Source organism: Apteryx rowi, unplaced genomic scaffold, assembly GCF_003343035.1.
Source record: "Apteryx rowi isolate R43461 unplaced genomic scaffold, aptRow1 scaffold_700, whole genome shotgun sequence".
NCBI lineage: Eukaryota > Metazoa > Chordata > Aves > Apterygiformes > Apterygidae > Apteryx > Apteryx rowi.
The window spans coordinates 91,437-97,357 of record NW_020450984.1 but is presented as its reverse complement, the minus strand read 5'-3'; the positions used below and the strand labels follow the sequence as shown (position 1 = coordinate 97,357).

Sequence of the window (5,921 nt, the reverse complement as noted above, 5' to 3'; positions counted from 1 at the left end):
GTGTCCCCCCAGCCCCAGTATCCCACAGTCCTGGGGCAAAAGGGGAGTAACCCAAATTAGTAACCTTTCACCCCTGAATTTAACAAACTGACACTCCCGCCCCCAAAACGCAGTGCCGGAGGGAGCCCAGTGTGGTTTGGTTTAATGCTCCTGGCCCGGCCACACATTGGCCCCGCAGACCGGCTTCCCCGGGTTGCCAGCCCCTCTCCGCTTGGGGCTGATCTTAGCCACTTGTCCTGGATGTATCCGCGTTTCCTCTGGGAGAGCCTGATGCAAGCAGCACGAAATATTTTGCATCATGTTCGCAAGAATCAAAAGGGACCTTAAAATAACGGGGCAGGAGGGTGTTGGATCTTCAGGGGAAAATGATCAGGGTTTAATAAACATACCCGACTCAGATTTTCAATCCAGTATGACTTCTTGCTATGATCAATGGGAAAATTTGGGGCTGTTTGGGTCTAGGTGTTAGGTGGATAACAAGGCCGTCAGCTGGGGTTAGAGAAGATGGTGCCAAAGTCGCCAGATGTCGGATGTAAATAAACATCTAGCAAAATGAGCTGCAGTTTGCACAATACACATTATTCTAGGAAACAGCTGAACTGGGTCTGGAAAACTGATCCTTTCCAGTAATCTGGAGCAGAAGCCACTGTAACACTTTAACCTGAGCAACTCCGTTCAAAACCACATCAAGATTTACGCCAAAGGGCTGCGCAGGTGGCCTGTGGCTGGGGTTTTCTTCGCTGCTCTGCCACGTACGACAGCAGGAAGATCATTTTGCCTCTCCCGCTGCRAACGCTCCCTCTGTGATGTGGGGTTAATAGCACTGCCCTGCTCCATGGGGAAGTTGTACYGACAAGTGAGGGATCAGCTGCTTCAGCACCGGAGCGGCATACGTTTTCTGGTGCGAGGAGTTTTGAACAACCTKGGTTATTCTAGAAAATACACCTGAAGGTTTTAAAATACAGTGACAACACGGAATTATTTCCCATGCTTAGAAAATAGATTTACCAAACTAACTGGGCCATAGGCAGCATTGCCAGTTTGATCCTGGGTAACATGACCTGTCTGCACTCTGCAGGGCCGGAGTCTGGCGTTTCGTGATTAATTGGTGTGGACATCCCRTACACAACCTGTAGAGAGCATAAGGCAAAAACTGCAGCAGCCTGACTTGACTTGGCAAACTCCCACCGGGGCTGGAAGAGGCAACGTGAGCTGGGTTCAGCTGGCTGCAGCTCACATGCGGATTACTGGAGCGGGAGAAATAGTCCCTAAAAAGYGGTGCCTTTACAGAAACAATTCCAAACCCCAGACCAAACCAGATTAAGGTTGTCGGGGTATTTAAAAGCCCATCTTATGTGTGTCCCCTAATGAAAGGTCACAGATTTAAAACTCAGATCATTTTAGTTCTGTTTCCAGCCCTTCAGCTGGTGTTTGACAACCTCAGACAGTTTAATTCATTTCTCTGTGCCTTGCCTTGCATCGCTGCAAAATAGGCATGTTGCAACTCCAGTGGCACCATCCTTCTTTAGGATGACTCTGTTCTGGGGGTGGCAATCCCAGCCTGGAGTTTATCATCTTCAGGTCAGATCCAAATTCTTCTCCCTGAAGACCTGCAACCATCAGTTAAGGTTTTATCCTGAATTGTAAGAATGCTTTAAGTAGGATATCTTAACGAGCAAGTGTGTAGGCATTTCATGATAGAGGGTGAAAGACCAACTATCTACCACTGCTGTACTGAAAATAAATGTAAGAGTTCAGAGAACAAGTGAGTCGGGCTGAGCTATATGTCTAACATAGGACACCTAGACCAAATCAGGCTTGTTCATAATCATATGGCGTGCTTAATATATGTCATTTTTTACATACAATTCACACGAGCACTGATTCCTGTATATGAATGAGCGTATGTTCATATAACGTCTGCCTGAGTCTGCTGACAAGCCTGAAACCATGAATGAAATGGGTGAATTTCCCAGCCCCTCTTCATCCGGTGACGGTATTGACTTTAGAGAGACCTCAGTGTTAATATTGGCTGTCTAACATAGTTCCGTCCAGCAAGTGGAGCAAGGAGAAGAGAGGCAAGCTCATGAAAAGGAAGAAAAGAGGAGAAGGAGGGAGTAAGAGAAACCACAGGCAGGAAGATTCGCAGCACGTTTTCTCCCAGACGCTGAGTGCAATGGAGGCTGGTGCACAGAAGTACCACTCGCAGCAGCTCCGCGGTGCCTCGCTTCCCGGAGATCCCTGACACTGTGAAGCACGAATGGACATTTAACTGCCCACTGCATGGCTGGGTCCGGGGGCCAATTTTCAGTGGGATTTAGGCTGCTAAAGCCGTCTGTGGACCTGGGCCCTCGTTGCTAAACCCAGGCTGTGGTCTCTGCCCCTGTTGCTGTGCAAACCTCCTTCGGACACGGGTGGTGTTTCCCTTTACGCTGAACACGCGGTGCTGAATTTAACCCTCAGTCCCCAGGCTATCCCTGAACGTGGCACACGGCCAACTCGTCCCACAGACTTTGAGCTGTCGGGGCAGGCTGCGGTAAGCCCATTGCCGCCTGTCCCATCCCCAAACTGCRTCGAGGATAAAGGCTAAGAGGGGAAAAAGAGGAACAGAAAGGGCGAAAGATCGGTCCAAGGACGGCAGGGCAGCCGAGCTGGGCACAGAGGTGGCGTGGGACATTTCAGCTCAGCATATWTTGACAGGCAGCTTTTTTGAATACCGGCGGAGCAGTTTCCTACCACTCGCTCTCTGACAAAATTGAGAGTTTCGGATCTCCTTCCGGCTGCTTTTGGCTGCTTGGGCAGCTCTGCGGTGTCACTAACGGTGGGCAGTGYCCCGTGCCTCAGTTTCCCCGCCTGCAGAGCTGGCGGTGCTGCGGTAGCGGGAGCGAAGCCTCGCTGGGGACTCGTCTCAGTGCTCGGACGTCGCTCAACGAGGTTGCTCAGGGCCTCGCGTTGGCAAGGCACAGGAGCGCCAGGACCGGGCTGCCGCAGAGGGGATGGCTCCCGCTTTCCAAGGAAACCACCTTCTCCCCGTGCTGCCTCGGATGCTGAGATCACCTGAAAAAAATGACTTCCAGTTAGCGTAGACGGTTAAATCCCGGCCAGTCTTCCCTCCCACATCSCAAACAGGCCATGCCCAGGTGCCGGCTGAGCTCCTCTGCCCGGTCCCCGGGGTCGTCTCTCCCCGTCCCTGCTGCACCACGGTGCTTCTCAAAACGCGGTTCCCTGCCCGGCACCTCGCGGGCACGCGTGCAATGCCAGGCTCCCCACTGAGTTGCATGAGTGTAATTACAGCCTTGCTCAGGATTTTTAGAAAGGCCGGTAAAACTAGTTTGGGGCTAGGTGGGCCCCGTCAGCGTTTTGCCTCGTTCCCCGAACAGCCCCGGGACGGGAGCAGCGCTGGCCACGGCGGCTCGGGGCCAGTCCGGCGCGGGCTGYGCAAAGGCAGCAGCCTCCGGCGCCGCCGCTGCTGCTCACCCACAGCGCTCCCACGGCACCGCCAGTGACATGTGCGGCCTCCAGGAGGTGGCACATGCACACACACATACACGTGCACATGTCTGCACACGTATATCCACGCATGCGCATGCACATACACACATACATATGCGCACACGCATGCGTACATAGACACACTCGTGCTTATACATCTACACATGCATGTACACACACACACGCACACGTGGAAACGCACACACATATATCAACACATGYGCACACATACACACATACTCATACACATATATATACACACATACACACACATGCACATGGATAAACACATGCACACACACGTATCCACACACACATGCACATACATACATACACGGACACAGGCATACATATATACACACGCACACACATACACACACACACGTATACCCATACACACATACACATACGTATACATATATACACATGCACATATATACATACACACATATGCACATGCAAAAACGTACATGCGTGCAGGCATGCACACATCCACACAAACGCACACACAAACACATACCTATACACACATATGCACATACCTATACACACACATACACACACACATACACGTGCACATGAACATATACATATACACACCCATGTGCACACATACACACACACACACAAACATRCACACATACACAGGTGTACATTCAAGTGCACACATACACACGTACACGCACAGCCCCATATGGGCACGTGCGTACTCGCCCAGCCGGGGCAGGCAGATGCCAGCTCTGCCCAGGCCTGYCCCGGGCCGTCCTTCGCCCCGGCTCCCACCAGCCCCGTGGTGACCAGGAGGACAGGCAGGCGYGGAAGAGGACAAATGATGTGTTTCCTGTAATCAGTCATTTAATAAAGTGCTTCAGCACCCACCAAGTCATTAATTACACGCTGTCCTAAAAGACTAATACTACTAATAAAAAAATATTTTATACTATTCCACACCCCGTGTTTGGCCCTCCCAAAGACGTCACTCAGCCATCCACCATTACACCTCGCCCAGACATCCCCAGCCTGCCCTCCGCAAGGCTTGCGTTTCTGCCTGGAGAAGCAGTCTGACCGCACAGAAACCTCTGGGGAATTAGAGGAATCCCATCTCTGACTCCACCTCAAAGAATGTGTTTTTACAGCTGAGGTGAAGCCATTCCTAGATGGTTTCTCACTGATGGGGAGCTCCCAGACAAAACGACATCCCCCAAAGCCCCTTTTGCGAGTGCGGTCCCACTGCAGACCATCGTCTGGGCTCTTCTCAGGGAAAGAGTCAATGCTGCAATAAGCACAGCTGCCATGGCCTCCTATTTCTTTCCCTCAGAAGGAAATGCTGGACAGGTCCAAGGTCAGGCCACCACTGACTGATCTGGGAGAAGCAATGAAAATCCTCAGTTGCACAGATGACTTCTGGTGCTCTCACTCAATCACCTCACTCTAGTGACTTATAGGGTGCACAAGGGAGACCCCTTTTCCCTAACGTCGTTACTGGTCCCGATTCTCCTGCCCCAAGGCTTTTTACGTGCTCCTCAGAATCTGCAGACAGGGGAATCCTGCCAGACCCTTCCTCTCCAACCATGGTACCTTCAGTAAAGACTTACCAGGACTCACAGAAACCATTCCCAATCCATCTGCCACTTGAAATGTAAGTCTGGATCATGACATCCTCCCCACAAGTTACGCAGTATAAGCTATTTTCCCTATCAGTGTCATCTTTGCTGCCATGGGTGTGACCACCCCATTCATGCACAGTCCTTCACGCGAAAGCTTTGGACAGGACCAATGCTTGGATTTCCGGATTACGTCTCTCAGCAAACTCATCCACTTCATCCTCACAGTATCTCCAAACTCAGTGCGCCAACATCTTGAACCGCCTGGCATGACATCCTTGAGCTCGTGCTGTACTGAGATGCACAGACAGATGGAGAACCAGCATCCCTCCTTACTGTCGTGCCGTCTGCCCCTCCATCGAACCGCCCCTGGGGAAATCCTGCATCAACATCAACTATGCAGACACTGTAGTCAATATACAACAATCACATCTTATGAATGACAAAATTCCCCCAAACCACACAAATATTTCCATAAAAAACATTTAAATCACACTAAAGAAGCCATGACCCACAGCCCCCGGGRTACTGTCACATTGATCCCATCTTTGGCCAAGCTACCCAAATACCTGATGCTGTGTCCTACACAATCAACCCCAAATCCCAGAAAGCGACACAAATGTCCACAGACAACCAGCCCCACGGTCCGTCCCAGGGCAACAACCACAACCACCATGCACACCTCTTCTCAGCCACCGGGACCCAGATCCCATTGCTCCAAGCAACAAGCTCTCACGTAGAAACTACACAGGTGCACACAGCCTCCTGCCACACAACCCCACTCAGCCAGACAGTGACAGAAACACCTTCTACAAAATAATATCT

At 51.2% G+C, this 5,921-nt stretch overlaps 1 long non-coding RNA gene across 1 annotated transcript; it reads right to left on the bottom strand.

The window, feature by feature from the left end:
* Positions 1–1,367: 1,367 nt before the first annotated feature.
* On the bottom strand, positions 1,368–5,120 carry LOC112976156. The gene is made up of 3 exons (XR_003256941.1): positions 5,088–5,120; positions 2,737–3,057; positions 1,368–1,610 (listed from the first exon to the last, which is right to left on the bottom strand). It is a non-coding gene; the product is annotated as an uncharacterized LOC112976156 (long non-coding RNA).
* Between the last annotated feature and the right edge of the window lie 801 nt (positions 5,121–5,921).